This window comes from Bubalus kerabau, chromosome 19 (genome assembly GCF_029407905.1).
Source record: "Bubalus kerabau isolate K-KA32 ecotype Philippines breed swamp buffalo chromosome 19, PCC_UOA_SB_1v2, whole genome shotgun sequence".
Taxonomy (NCBI): domain Eukaryota; kingdom Metazoa; phylum Chordata; class Mammalia; order Artiodactyla; family Bovidae; genus Bubalus; species Bubalus kerabau.
The window spans coordinates 39,872,661-39,889,149 of record NC_073642.1 but is presented as its reverse complement, the minus strand read 5'-3'; the positions used below and the strand labels follow the sequence as shown (position 1 = coordinate 39,889,149).

The window sequence follows — 16,489 nt, the reverse complement described above, 5'->3', positions numbered from 1 at the left end:
GCAATTCAGGACACCCCTGTTTGATACCTGGGTCGGGAAGTTCCCCTGGAGAAGGGATAGGCTACCCACTCCGGTATTCTTGGGCTTCCCTAGTGGCTCAGATGGTAAAGAATCCACCTGCAATGCATAAGACCTGAGTTCGATCCCTGGGTTGGGAAGATCCCCTGGAGGTGGGCACGGCAGCCCACTCCAGTACCCCCATGGTCAGAGAAGCCTAGCACTCTATGGAGTCACAAAGAGTTGGACACAACTGAGCAACTAAGCACACAGCACATCGCCATAGTAGATCCTTCTCAGTCTACTAGAGTCAATTTAAAATATACCTACTCAGTGTCAACTTCGTTAGCCACCTGCTTTTACACATGTCTACCACTTCCTAGTTATTCTCTCTCATAGTACCCTGTTCTATTAATTCACAGTAAGCTCTTAAGACAATTATCTGCTTTTCTTAAACTGTTGAGGTTCTATGCCACCTAATTAATATCATATCAATTCATTCAACAAATATTTATTGAAATATTCATGTGCTCAGCATGTAGTTTAATATAATTTATGTTTCAGAGGGATTATTTGAGCTAATAGGTAAAGATTAGTTGCAAAAGAGCAAGAGAGGGATGCGAGGACTTGCTAGTCCATAAAACACATAAGAAGTGATGATCTCTTTGACTAGGCTGATTGCAATGGAGATTCAGAAAAAGGGATGGGTTTAAACTACTTACTAGGATAGAACAAATAAGAATTGAATGTGAAAGAGAAAGTAAGGAATGAAGAATTATTCCAAAGCTTTTTACTTGAGCAATTGAACTGATGATGATATGGTCAAAACAGGGAGTTGAAATTGGTTTGAAAGAAAGATGTCAAGTTTTCAATTTTTTACATGTAAGTTTTGACATGCCTTTTAGAAATACGAGTGGAAATATCAAATTGGCAATTAAAATATTTGCTGGAAATCCACATGCAGTGTTTAGAATAAATATAAATTTGGTTGTTATCAACATGGAGATAGTATTAAGTGCCAGGCACTATTGTAAGCATTTTGTTTCTATTATCTCATATATGTAAATGTATGTTAATACGATAACTCTATGAAGTAGGTACTATTTATTGCTTCCATTTTAGAGATGATAAAACTGAAACACAAAAAGAATAAAAGACTTGTCCAAAGTCACACAGCTAGTAAGTGCTAAGCCTGGGATTCAAACAAAGGGTATCTGTTTCCAAAGTCTATGAAATGATGGGAGAAGTCCCAAGATGGAGCTGTCAGATGATTGAGTAGCAGACATCACCCTAAACTGACAAAAGAAGTAGAGGAGCAAGTAAAATAGAATGAGAAGGAATGGACAAAAGGAAAATCAAGACAAAGTGGTGTGGTGGTGGGGATGAAATTTTTTAAGGAGAGAAGAGCCATTCCCATTGAATTCTGCTGAGGGATAAAACAAGGAATAGAATGAGAAGGATCCCCCTGAACCTGAGAATATTGGGCTGCAATCTCAGTGGAGTTGTGGGAATGGAGAGTGCCTGGAAGGTGAGTGATTAAAGACAAGGTTATTGCATAGAAAGTTCCTTTGTAATGTTAAGGCACGTGATGATGTAGAAAGAATAAATGAATGTAAGAATGTAGTTGGTAATGTAAGAGCATCCAGAGAAGGCATGAAAAATAAGTTAGAGAGGTCCTAAGTACCACATAGCAAAGGTCCTTATATCCCTGAACCTCTCCATGAAAATAATTGCAGTAATTGCTATTTTGCAAGCAAATGTCTCATTTTATTATTTCAGAATTACATATGCTGCAAGGAAATCAAACCATCATATTCAAAGTATTTAATGGGAATATATAATAAAGGATAAAATTTGTAAATTTTAATCTCTCATTTTTGCATGTCCAAGTTTTGTTTAGAATTGTTAATTGGTAAATCATCTTGGGAAGATTTTTTTTTTAATTGTAGTTGACCTTACATATAGTAAAATGCATGGATATTAAGTGCATCATCTGTAGCTTTTGACTTATTATATATCTTACTGTGTTAGAAAATTTAAGTAATTCAGCCTGTGGTCAATTGCATGTCTATTCAAAATCATTTCTCATCTATGAATGTTACTCTTAGATCTCTCAACAAAAAGTAAAAGAACAGAAAAATTGAGAATAGAGTGATTATCATTTTGAAATCTGTAAATGCTATACAAATGTAAGAAACATGGACCAGAATCACTTTTATAGTAAAACCTTCCTATGGAATTATGTAAAAATTGTTTTAATAAATTGGATACATGTATGTAAAACATTTATAAAAAACATCTAAAAGTGATAAGTATCTTGGTAGAAAAAAATAGCTAAAAATCCTAAGAAAGACAGACACATATATACCTGTGGCTGATTCATGTTGAAGTATGGCAAAAACCATCACAATATTGTAAAGTAATTATCCTCTAATTAAAATGAATAGATTAATTTTTAAAAGAAAACTGTTAATCACTTATACATTGTAAAGAAAATGTTAGAGTTTCTATTGAACCATTTTTATAGGTCTTCTTGCTAGACTCTTACTACTTTACTCCTTTCTTTGAACTTAAATGGTGGACTTTGAGAATGACATGTTTCCAGTGACCTCACTGCTATTGTGCAATGATTAATCATCATGAATACAAGTTAAGATCAAGCCATGGGAAGCTTGTCTTCTCCCATCTAATTTGATTAATGAGTTTTAGGGCTGAGATGAATTGTGAAGGAAAAGTTAAAAGTACCTGAAGCAAAGTACAATTGTGGTCCATCTCACATGAATTTTTAGGCAAATAGAAACAATCCTAAATATGAAAATTTTATAGTTAGAACAGGACAGGATTACCCAATATGGCTACATATGATCATAAAAAATTGGAATATTCTGTGCACTCTGAAAATAAATAATAAATTCCCTTTCTAGTTACTTTCTTGTTGATAGCTACTAACACACTCTAGTAACCAGTAAGAGAGTGTTGCTTCTTTATATTGGTGTCTTTACAAACCCAACAACATCAATCTTTCAGAAGTAATGAGGGTCATTCAAATATTGACATTGTCAGTCATAAGACAGTGTAGTTATTTACTTCAGTAACCGTAGAATTGCATTTATGACATGTAATTAAAGAATGGCCCATGGCAGCTTTTTAGACCTTAATGATTCAGTGAAAAAATATCATAATCTTTTAAAACAGTCAATTGAAAGTAGAATGGCATTGAAACATGTAAATATCATGTATGAAATGAGTTGCCAGTCCAGGTTCGATGCACGATACTGGATGCTTGGGGCTGGTGCACTGGGACGACCCAGAGGGATGGAATGGGGAGGGAGGAGGGAGGAGGGTTCAGGATGGGGAACACATGTATACCTGTGGCGGATTCATTTTGATATTTGGCAAATCTAATACAGTTATGTAAAGTTTAAAAATAAAATAAAATTAAAAAAAAAAAAAAAAAAAAAAAAAGAAAGTAAAGCTCAGCTTCAGTGATTTTGAAAATGTCAATACAGAGCTACAAATAACAGACAAACTCTGTCACGTTGTGTACAAAATCCTTATTAGCATTAGAACTTACAATACTCACTTTTTAAAATTATGACAATTAACCTTTATTTCTAGGGATCACATATATTCCTGACCTAAATTTACAGATATTTTCTAATATATTTTTATAGTTTGAATATTGAAGTTCTTTTGACATTTACTTGTGAAGTAAATGTGTTCCGTGAAACCTCCTTACCTCCAAATTTCTGTTCTAATTGGCATTTATGTGTGTCAGAATTCAACATTTTAGTCTCATTATTCACAAACACACATCTTTTATGGTCTTGCTTACATAGAAATAAAATGGAAAACACAATCTATTACTAATGCCTAAGATGTTCTCTTTTGGGCATTGGACTACAACACAATTCTGTCCAGAAATAATGACCATTGTATTAGTTTACTAGGACTGCCATAACATAGTACTACCAATTTAAATGATTCAAAGCAACGGATATTTATTGTCTCACAATTCTAGAAGCTGGAAGTCCAAAATCAAGATGTCATCAGAGCCAGGCTCTCTCCAGAGGCTCTCGAGAATGATTTTTCCTTTCCTCTCCCTGACTTCTAGTGCTTCCAGTCCTTGGGATTCCTTGTCTTGTAGATAGATCACTCCAGTCTCTACCTCTGGAGTCACATGGCATTCTTCCTGTGTCTCAGTCCAAATTTCCCTCTTAGGGGACTCTAGTCACTGAATTAGGACCCACATAAGGTAAATTTGGCAGAATCTGTAAGAACCAGTAAACTTTCTTTTAATCCATCCTAAATAAAAAGCCACACATATACACAAGAGGACCTGTATGAAGATGTTCATCATAATCATTGTTTAGAGCACAAAATTGTAAATAACTTAAATGTCTATCAAGTGTAGTAAGCAAATTGTCACCTATCCACACTATGAAACACTGTGCAACAGTCAAAATGAATGATACAGAAATCTGTGCATGGATAAAAGATCTTCAAGGTATGTTTTTGAGTAAAAATAGCAGGTTGGTGGCAGTATATTACTTATTTTTCCTGAAAATAAATACAGCGCAGGGTCAGTTTGTAAGAGCTCTGCAAATCTATGATAACTGAGACCTCAAAAACAACATACAGAAGAATATTTATCTTTCTGTCTTTCATAGCAGAGTCATTTAGCCAATTCACACAAAAGTGGCATTAAGTCATATGACATATATTAAAGACAAGGAATGGCAGAACACAAAACTGGTTTTATCCCACTAGGTTACCTGCCACTAAGCATCTTTCCAATACTTACCCACATGGCAGTAAAGTTGTACATAAGCATAAGCAGTTAAGAGTTTATGTTGCATTCTTATTGTTGTTCAGTCACTAAGTCATTGTCCGACTGTTTGTGACCCCAGGGACAGCAGCATGCCAGACTTCCCTGTCCTTCACTGTCTCCTGGAGTTTGCTTAGACTCGTGTCCATTGAGTCAGTGATGCTATCTATGTGTTCTTATAGGTTATCCCGAAGGCACTTCCAGTTTATGGACTCCAAGGTAGAGAGAAGGTGTGGACAAACTTAGGTTGTTCTGGTAGATTTACCCACAAGATCACAGAGCTTTTAGAAGTATCAATAACTGGACAACTGTGCCAAAAGTCTGCCTGTGGTTTGTTACAATGAATAAATGCCTGAGGAAGCCAGGCTGTAAGTTACAGACTTTTGAGATGAAAAATCTAAAGAACTGCTGTGAGGGAAATTTAATCTTTCTTTGTTGGATAAATTTGCTAAAGAGAAAGAAGTCCCAGCAGAAAATCACATTATTCTTCCATGGGTCCATATCAAAGAGAGAAAAAGTAGGTTGAGGCTGCATTTTTAGGACCATATTCATGGATGTCATGAACACCTTTGACATTTGAGCTTATGGTAGTGAAATTTATATGACCCCATCTGATATAGGTTAGTTAGGAAAATGCCATCATGTAATTTTTATGCACAGAGGACTGGGGAGAAATCATAATCAACCCATGTGATATCATAAACACCAAGTGGCACAGCTCTAAAACTATATATAAAACACAGAATTCCAATCAAGAGTTAAAGCCATAACGAAACAAGAAATTGTATGGATGAAATAGAAGACACATTTTTATACCTGAAATAGTACAGCTATTTAATAAGCTACATGTTTCAAAAAATCCATAAAATTAGAAATCTTCAAAATTTGTCTATAAGATTTTCAAATAAAAGACCAATCTTTTTTTTCTGTTCTTATATAGGGGTCTTTCCAATGAAGCAGTTCCATCAGAGATCTCAAGTGTGGAAATAACTCAGATGTAAACACTTTTGGTCTAAAAGCATTCCTCTGGCATATCTTTGTAACAAAATCTTCCAGGTAAGTAGTGAATGTATTTTTTGAAAAGGTAGAGAATATCACTAAGTTGCAGGTTTATTAATCAATTAGTTCATGTTGTATAATGTCTTCTACTGACCAATTCAAAGAAGTCTAGAGATTCCAGTATCTAATATCTGAGAAAAATATTCAAAGTACAAATTGAAAGTTTTGCCTTGTTGTCATCCAAAACACTACCCAAACCAGTAGGTTTTATTCATGGCTACATTTCCTTTGAATGTGTTGAATGAAATATATATCAGAGGAAAAAGAACTGCCTCGGTAAAATAAAAGTAAAATCTTATTAAAAACAGAGGATATGGTTTCCTCTCTAACTGTACACAACCATCGTTAATAAATGGAATTAATGTTAAGTGATTTTCATGGAAATTGTCCTAATCAAAAGAGGAAACTAAGGACATTTTAAGGAACTAAGATAAGTCTGTATTGATACAGCAAACAAAATAATAACGTTGATAATGATGGAGATGTGACAATAATAAAAGCCATAATGTATGGGAGGCTAAGTGTCTGACACTGCACAAACGCACTTTATACAGATTTGTTTCCCATAACAACTCTAAGAAGTGGATGTTATTTTCTTCATTCTGTATAGTAGGAAACTGAAGCTTAGCAAAGTTAAAAGGCAGGCCGAAGTTCACAAAGCTGTTAATGTTGATAACAGAACTCAAACCCACCCAACTTGGCTCCAGAGCTCGAGTTCTTTTTTTTTTTTTTTTTTTTTTTTTGTGAGTGGTGTTTTTTTTTTTTTTTTTTTTTTATTTTATTTTTAAACTTTACATAATTGTATTAGTTTTGCCAAATATCAAAATGAATCCGCCACAGGTATACATGTGTTCCCCATCCTGAACCCTCCTCCCTCCTCCCTCCCCATCCCATCCCTCTGGGTCGTCCCAGTGCACCAGCCCCAAGCATCCAGTATCGTGCATCGAACCTGGACTGGCAACTCGTTTCATACATGATATTTTACATGTTTCAATGCCATTCTCTCAAATCTTCCCACCCTCTCCCTCTCTCACAGAGTCCATAACTTTAAGAGTTGCTGAATGATTTTAATTCAAGTGTCTCTGAAAGACAATTCATTCAAACTTGGTCTTATATTTATTGGTTACTTACTCTCTGCCAGTCTTCTCTAGGTACTCAGGATGCACCAGTAACTATATAAATGTTTAAACATCCAATATGGTCAAGAATGATTTTAACTTGACAAAAACTAATCCCATGTGTGCACTTGTCATACAGGAAAGTATATTGTTGCCTTTTATTTTTTGAAAGCTAAGAGATGTTAAGGGTACTAAACCATCTTAAATGGATATAATATATCCATTTAAAATGAGACAGCATTCCAATCAAGTAGCAAAATTAAAAGAGGGAAAGCATAATCAATATTATCATTTCCTGAAGTTTAGTAGAACTTACCTATCTTTTTTTTCAGTTTCACTTTTTAATCCTGAAAGCATTACTTCAGTGTGTATACATTTATGCTAATCATATACCACAGCCATGGGTTCTTCTATCAATATGAAATGTTTTGTACTTGCTGTTTTTGTGCATCTTGTATTGTTATGTGCAATATACAAAATAATGTGTCTAACTATGCCATTTATGCTTTTGAAAGAAAAAGCAAATTACTTACTGAAGAGAATGGCATTTGCATGCATGTGTGTCAGCTTTCAAGCCATTTCCTTCTACAAAATATTGCTTTCTACACTTAGAAAATGCATCCATCCATCAGTTACAAACCATTTCAAAGCACTTTATGAATCTACAGAGCAAAATGTACTTATCTTACATTGGCAGTGTCCCAGCTGTTACAAAATTGCTATTGTCCTAATACTTACAAGGCAATTTTAGCATCAGTTAATAATTTTACAGGATAGATAACTTCTAAAGCATTATAAAATGACAGACATTAAACAATAGCAACTTAGCATTTTTTGAAACAGTTCATGACAGCTTAAAAACTAAAGTGATTTTAATGTATAGTCTATGCAGTTTTCGTTCCTCATTGACAATTCCTTTAGAAGACAAAAATGTGAAAATCCTTTTAAATAGTGGGTGAAAGAATAAAACAAATTTATCTTTAAAAGATATTCAGTAAAAATCTCAATTAAGAATAATGTCTCAAATCTTCCTGTACAGATAGTAGGTGACAAGAATTTGAATTTATTTAGGTAGAAAAAAATGATGGTATCATTTAATGGTAGGGTACCACAAAATAAAAAGGCGTATCTATTCATTAAAGCTAATACAAAAAGAAAAATACCACGAATAGCATTTTATATAAATCAGTATGCATTATTTCTTCCTAAACACTGTTTTCTATCAATCTTAGTTTAAAAGCTTCAGTTAAAGGAAAAATCTGGGTAATTGTAACACATGTGTTCTCTCTTACTCCCTTTGTTTAAGTTGTTAGGATAGCCATACAACCCTTTTTTGGCTAGATATTTTACCATTCACCTTTGATAGCTAATGTCTTGATGGTACAGAAGGAAAAATAGCTCTAAACAAATTACATTAATTGGCAGTTTGATGATATACGTGCACAGTCTCTTCAAGGGAAAAAAATGCTTTTGATAAGCACCAATGTGCAACAGTGGTTATTTTCACAAATGGACTTATTAAATAAAACCAATTATTCCATGAATGTTCACAAAGGCCAAGTAATTGACCACATCATCAAAATACAACCTAAATTCCCCTGGTACACAATTACCATCTTCTTTATCACTGAGCACATTGATATTGCCTGGGCTCGTTATATACCAGCCACTCCAGAAAATCAAGTACAATCTAAATTTTCAAATGATGTAATTTATGTTCACACATTTAATTTTCTGTAGGATGTTACATGAATGTTTTAATACTGCCATGGACTCAAAATTATAAAATTAGAAGATTGCACAATTTCAGCCTTTTTCATGGTACCAATATATCTAAAGAAAACTGTAATTCAAAAAGCCCTTAATACTTTTTCAGCGTGCATTACAAGTTACTATTAAACAGTTGTGTATTTTAAGACATACAAATCCTTATTTTACTCCTACTAGAAGGAATGCATACAGTAAAATACATCAAATTGCCAATCTATGTTACTAGCTGCATGGACGGAGAAGGCAATGGCACCCCACTCCAGTATTCTTGCCTGGAAAATCCCATGGACGGAGGAGCCTGGTAGATTGCAGGCCATGGGATCGCTAAGAGTCGGATACGACTGAGGGACTTCACTTTCACTTTTCACTTTCATGCATTGGAGAAGGAAATGGCAACCTACTCCAGTGTTCTTGCCTGGAGAATCCCAGGGACAGGGGAGCCTGGTGGGCTGCCGTCTATGGGGTCACACAGAGTCGGAAACGACTGAAGTGACTTAGCAGCAGCAGCAGCTGCATGGAGGTAGGGATCATTTCTCTTAAAGACTGCTTCATTCCTGTCATCACACACCCTGCCTGGGATGTAGTGGGTACATTGTAGGTGTTTGTTGATTGGCTGATTGACTGAACTGGTCTGATTCAATTGAGATTAACTATTTCAATTCTACATTAACTATTTTTAACTATTTTTTAATTCACATTTTAAATTTCAAACTTTTCTATGTGTACATATGGAGAATAGTTCTTGAAAAGAATACTCCTTTTTTTTGCATTTTATTTTTTTAATGCTTTTTTATTTTATTTTATTTTTTAACTTTACAGTATTGTATTGGTTTTGCTATATATCAACATGAATCCGCCACAGGTATACCCGTGTTCCCCATCCTGAACCCTCCTCCCTCCTCCCTCCCTGTACCATCCCTCTGGGTCGTCCCAGTGCACCAGCCCCAAGCATCCAGTATCGTGCATTGAACCTGGACTGGCAACTCATTTCATATATGATATTATACATGTTTCAATGCCATTCTCCCAAATCATCCCACCCTCTCCCTCTCCCACAGAGTCCAAAAGACTGTTCTATACATCTGTGTCTCTTTTGCTGTCTCGTACACAGGGTTATTGTTACCATCTTTCTAAATTCCATATATATGCGTTAGTATACTGTATTGGTGTTTTTCTTTCTGGCTTACTTCACTCTGTATAATAGGCTCCAGTTTCATCCACCTCATTAGAACTGATTCAAATGTATTCTTTTTAATGGCTGAGTAATACTCCATTGTGTATATGTACCACACCTTTCTTATCCATTCATCTGCTTATGGGCATCTAGGTTGCTTCCATGTCCTGGCTATTATAAACAGTGCTGCGATGAACATTGGGGTACATGTGTCTTTTCCCCTTCTGGTTTCCTCAGTGTGTATGCCCAGCAGTGGGATTGCTAGATCATAAGGCGGTTCTATTTCCAGTTTTTTAAGGAATGTCCACACTGTTCTCCATAGTGGCTGTACTAGTTTGCATTCCCACCAACAGTGTAAGAGGGTTCCCTTTTCTCCACACCCTCTCCAGCATTTATTGCTTGTAGACTTTTGGATCTCAGCCATTCTGACTGGTGTGAAATGGTACCTCATAGTGGTTTTGATTTGCATTTCTCTGATAATGAGTGATGTTGAGCATCTTTTCATGTGTTTGTTAGCCATCTGTATGTCTTCTTTGGAGAAATGTCTATTTAGTTCTTTGGCCCATTTTTTGATTGGGTCATTTATTTTTCTGGAATTGAGCTGTAGGAGTTGCTTGTATATTTTTGAGATTAGTTGTTTATCAGTTGCTTCATTTGCTATTATTTTCTCCGATTCTGAAGGCTGTCTTTTCACCTTGCTTAGAGTTTCCTTTGTTGTGCAGAAGCTTTTAAGTTTAATTAGGTCCTATTTGTTTATTTTTGCTTTTATTTCCAATATTCTGGGAGGTGGGTCATAGAGGGTCCTGCTGTGATGTATGTCAGATTTGACTTGGACTTAGAAATCAAATAGCCACTTCTTGTCAACATTAATTGAGAAATATAAATATTTCTATTACAATTATTCTATGATATACTTATATTATATATTATATATTATACTTATATACTTATAATTATATTCTATTATATACTTACATACATGTCACTTACAAACTTTGTCTTTAATAAAATTATTCCTATTAATAATATAATAATATATAATTATTTAATTTATTTATTTATTATTAATTATTAATTAATTATTAAAATATACAATTATGTAATATAATAATATATATAAATAATAATAATATAATATATAATAATATAATAATAGGATAGTCACATCTACAATGAAAATATAGATTATGAAGGTAATATTGTAGATGCTTCTTTCCATTTACCTTCATACGTCATCAAATTAATAACAGACCTATTTAAATTATCAAATATTTGCTTACTGTGGCCTTTGCTAATATGTTTATTATTAACAAGTATTAAATATAGCATGTTATATGCAACATAACTGAATAAAAATATAAATAATGCTTGGTACTGAAAGAATAGTTTAATTAAAGTTCTACTTTCATAGTACCATTAAACTCAATCATTTTTGAAACTCAACCTCAAAATACACATCCATCTCCCCAAATTTTTGCAAGAATGTATTTAGTGACAGTGATACTGAATTACCTTTGAATGAATGAACACAGGAACAAAGAAAAGCTTATTTATTTGGGGAGCATGCCACAGGGGTGGGGGTGTGAAATTTGGCAAGCGCTAGTTTTCGTAAATAAGGAAACAGCCTAAGATTTTCCATCATCTTTTATTACTGGGCTCTAAGATACTTCAGACATGCAATCTTTGAAGTGTGTTTATAAAATCTCGTGAATAGACCTTGAGTAGGTTTCCACTTTCCTTGCCACACCATTACATGGCCATGCTCCATTAGTACCATCTATGTTTAACCAAATGTGAAGATTTTCTAATGCTCCTATCAAAAGGGATCAGACATTTGACCTGCAGAGCAATGAACCTGAGTTCATGAACGTAAACTACACCTGGACACAGTAACTAGAGAGGAGACTACACTTTGGGAGGATTCCACAGTAGATTTTTAAGCATATGACTAAGAATTACAATAGATATTTATCGTGTTGTTGAATTTCTAAACCTAAAAACTTGTTGCTAACTTAGTTTTCTTTGCCAACTTCTCACACACACCTGCATTGCATGAATTATTAATGTAAACAAATTACTTTTTAAAGTTGTTTGTATTATTCAGACACACATCAACCACTTTCAGCAAGAAACTTGAAGAGCAAAACATGACTATTTAAACAGGAAAATTACTTAAAGGAAATAAAAGCATGATGTTCTACATTTTGAATACAACTCTAGATACCATGCTATTTCCAAGAAATTGGCCCAGAATGATCATACCTGAAATATCCTCCTAACACTTCCTATTGTTTTGATTGGTCTTATCTAAAGTAGGCAGACCCAAATCTGAGGAACAATACAGACTATTCCGATTTCTGGGGTATCCTATACACTAAAGTCAACATGACCCTGCACCTCTGGAGTTTGCTGAGAGTCACTCTTCCCAGCACATCTCAGACCCATTTCACTGAAATTGCCTCTTTGAACAGCTGCACTATAGCTACTGTCCACTGATGGGAAACTGTCTCTCTTGGATGTGAATGCACTTGTTAGAAATAAATGATCAACGCTGTTTGAATCTAACAACAGATTTAAGTTGGCCCTCACACCACAGTAGCACAAGCTGAGACTTTCCTTAAATAATGAGGAGTGTATCTTCTCTGAGCCCTAGAATGGCTTTATCTACATATGTTCAATAAGTTAATGTTTGAGCATGTACTCTAGAGCTAGAATGCTTGGATTCAAACCCTAGTCTAGCATCTTTACTATGTGTAACCTTTGGAAGACAGCTTGGCCTGTCCAAACATCTTTCCTTATTTTAGTTTAATCATAACTCTACCTTATACTTTTCATTCTTCATGGTAAGGAACAAACCATCTCTTTCTAAGTTTAAGTCTATAACATAATAATGGCAGTTTTTTTCCTTCTTGATAAGTAGTGATGTTTATAATGGTTAAATATTTCTATGGCTCAGTGGTAAAGAATCCATCTGACAAGCAGGAGATGCAGGTTCGATCCCTGGGTCAGGAAGACCACCTGGAGAAGAAAATGGCAACCCACTTCAGTATTCTTGCCTGGAAAATTCCGTGGACAGAGGAGCCTAGCAGTCTACAGTCCATGGGGTCACAAAAAAAATCAGACATGACTGAGGACACACACACACACACATTAAACCCTCACACATATTACTGCATTTGTCCACACTCATCCTTTGATTTCATCTTAGATTTAAATAAAGCTTCCCTTAACTTGCTCGCATTTCAAAGGATGGAGCTAGGATTCTTTTGATAGAAATAGTGTTTTCTCCAAGAATTTCTTGAAACATGAAGATTCAGATCATGAATAGCTTTTTCAATCATATGCTCACAAATTATTCCATTTTGTTGATCATCTTTCCATAAACATTTTGAAGTTATTTGTGATATGTATGGTCTTTAAGTAGAGGGTGCATATGATGACTTTCCATAGCTGAAAACATTTATACTACAGAAAGGCAAAGTGGCAAACTTAAAGTTGACTATTGGCAAATTTTAGTAGGATTGACTAAACTTTCAAAAACAAGTGGGAAGGAGAATCATCTCATTGTAGATCATTACCCCATACTTCTTTAGTACTTTGTATCCAAAGTGATCTGTGATTAACATACTTCAAACAATAAGCAAAATATACATTGACTAGTCAATGTTTGCAACATGCTATGGGAATGATGTGTAAGAGATCAACCCAACCTGGCTCTCAGGTACATAACAGTGTAACCAGGAAGATAAAATTAAACTTCGGGGAACTAACTTGGGAAGATCATTAGTTATTAAAATGTATAGAGCAGTCTATAAGTGTGCCAGAGGTCATATGTTTAAAATACTTCTCAGTGCATCTTGAGAGGTACTTCTTTATGAGTTTCTTTCCCTGCAACACTTTTGCTACTTCATCCAAGTAAAGGAGAAAGTGAATGCCATGTAAGGTAGAAGAAGGGAATGAACCAAGGCAGTTTCTGTCAGATGGAGAAATATAAAGGCCTTCCATCTCTAGGGAAGAAGACAAGAAAGACAAAAAATGAAGGAAAAGGCATGATGTCGATCGTGAGCATACTTTCTTATCATTCCTCCATCCTCCAGAAAATGAGGGAGCCAGGAGTAATACATAACAGACGTGTATGCGTGTGTGTGTGTGTGTGTGTGTGTGTGTGTGTGTGTGTTGAGTTACAGGTATTTATTTCAGTTTCACCTGAACATTAGTTTTACTTGTGGTAGTCAGAGAACATTGTTAACATTAACTGATACCATTTTTCACACCACTGGAACTGGCTAACTTTGATGCATATTGAAATACTCTTTTAAAATACATGGATTGTCTTATGATCACTAGGACAAAGTGCAAAAATTTTAATGTAGACATCCAGAAAAGTTGTGCAGATCGTGCAAAGAACTCTAATTCACCCTCTGCCCAGTTTCCCACAATTTTCCATCTTATATAACTATTGTTCAATTATTAAAACCAAGAAAGTTTATATGTTTAAGCTCAAAAATAAATGAATAAATATGACAAACCAGAAGCAGACAGATGCAGATAACAAGTTAGTGGTTACCAGAGGGGAGAGGGGTGGGGAAGGGCCAAAATATGTGAAGGGAATTAAGAGGTACAAACTACTAGGTATAAAATAAAATAAGTTACAAGGATATATTTGAACAGCACAGGCAATAAGCCAATACTTTTCAATTACTTTATTTGTATTTAGTTTATAAAAATATCAAATCTCTATATTGTACACCTAAAATGAAGTAATAGCATAAGTCAACTATACTTCAATTTTAAAAAGTAAGAAATACACAATGATGCCATATTACTAACCAGTATGAAAGCCTTATTAGAATTTTACCAGTTATTCCACTAATATCCTTTTCTCTGGCCTGAGATTCAATCCAAGGTCCCATATTGGATTTAGTTGCTTTTGGGTGTTCTTCAATCTGTGATAGTTCCTCAGTATTTCATGTTCTTGACACATTTGAAGAACTCATGCCAGTTATTTTTTAGAACATCCTTCATTTGTGTTTCTCTAGTGCTTTCTCATAATTAGATTGTTGTTAACATTTTGGCAAAAATATAGCAGAAGTCATGTTATTTCCCTCTCTGCTGCTGCTGCTGCTAAGTTGCTTCCGTTGTGTCTGACTCTGCACGACCCCACAGATGGCAGCCCACCAGGCTCCCCTGTCCCTGGGATTCTCCAGGCAAGAACACTGGAGTGGGTTGCCATTTCCTTCTCTAGTGCATGAAAGGGAAAAGGGAAAGTGAAGTCGCTCCGTCGTGTCCGACTCTTAGCGACCCCATGGACTGCAGCCCACCAGGCTCCTCCATCCATGGGATTTTCCAGACAAGAGTACTGGAATGGGTCGCCAGTGCCTTCTCCATATGCCCTTCTCCGTACATCATATATTGGAATAAATTATGGCATTATATCTTGTTATTGGTTATGTTAACTCTAATCACATGGCTAAATGGTGTCTGTGGGTCTTTGTTCAATGTTAATATTTCCCCCTTCATAATTAATAAGTATTTTGTGAGGAAATACTTAAAATTATACAAATATCCTATTTCTCCTCAATCATTAATTTTAGCATCAACTGATGGTTTGAACAACATGTAAGTAGGGAGACAGATTTCAAATATTACTGATGTATTTGTTTAATGGTGACTTTAATTTCACTTACTCCTTGTAGATTTATTCCTTTATATTCTCCTGTAAAGGAGAGTTATTGCTGTTGTTGTTCAGTCGCTAAGTCGGGTCTGAGTCTTTGCTACCCAATGGACTGCAGAGCACCATGCTCCTCTGTCCTTCACTATCTCCCCCCTTTTTCTCAACTTCATGTCCACCAAGTCAGTGATTCTATCTAACCATCTCATCCTCTGCCACCCCTTCTCCTTTTGCCTTCAATCTTTCCCAGCATCAGGGGCTTTTCCAAGAAGTCAGCTCTTCACATAAAGTGGCCAAAGTTTTGGAACTTCAGCTTCAACATCAGTCCTTCCAGTGAATATTCAGGGTTGATTTCCTTTAGGATTGACTGGATTGATCTCCTTGCTGTCCAAGGAACTCTCAAGAGTCTTCTCCAGCAAATTCAAAAGCATCAGTTCTTTGGTGTTCAGCCTTCTTTATGGTCCAGCTCTCACATCCATACATGACTACTGGAAAAACCATAGTTTTGACTATATGGACATTTGTCAGTAAAGTGATGTCTGCTTTTTAATATGCTGTCTAGGTTGCTCATAACTTTTCTTCCAAGGGGCAAGCGTCTTTTACTTTTGTGGCTGCAGTCATGTCCACGGTTATTTTGGAGTCCAAGAAAGGACAATCTGTTACTGCTTCCACTCCCCCCCCCCCCCACCTATTTGCCATGAAGTGGTGGGACTGAATGCCATGATCTTAGTTTTGAAAGTTGAGTTTCAAGCCAGCTTTTTCACTCTCCTCTTTCACCCTCAACAGGAGGCTTTTTAGCTCCTCTTCACTTTCTGACATTAGTGTGGTATCATCTGCATATCTGAGGTTGCTGGTATTTCTGCCAGCAATCT

At 35.4% G+C, this 16,489-nt stretch overlaps 1 long non-coding RNA gene across 2 annotated transcripts in view; it reads right to left on the bottom strand.

Annotated features, from left to right (window-relative positions):
* Nucleotides 1–3,673: 3,673 nt before the first annotated feature.
* The window catches only part of LOC129633838 (uncharacterized), a 29,382-nt gene continuing 16,566 nt past the window's right edge, over nucleotides 3,674–16,489 (bottom strand). Inside the window, exon 4 of one of the 2 annotated variants that reach the window (XR_008705324.1) lies at nucleotides 3,674–4,268. This is a non-coding gene — a long non-coding RNA (uncharacterized LOC129633838). Of the gene's footprint in view, nucleotides 4,269–11,607; nucleotides 12,965–16,489 lie in introns of those variants that run through there. The other variant, XR_008705325.1, reaches the window with a different exon arrangement.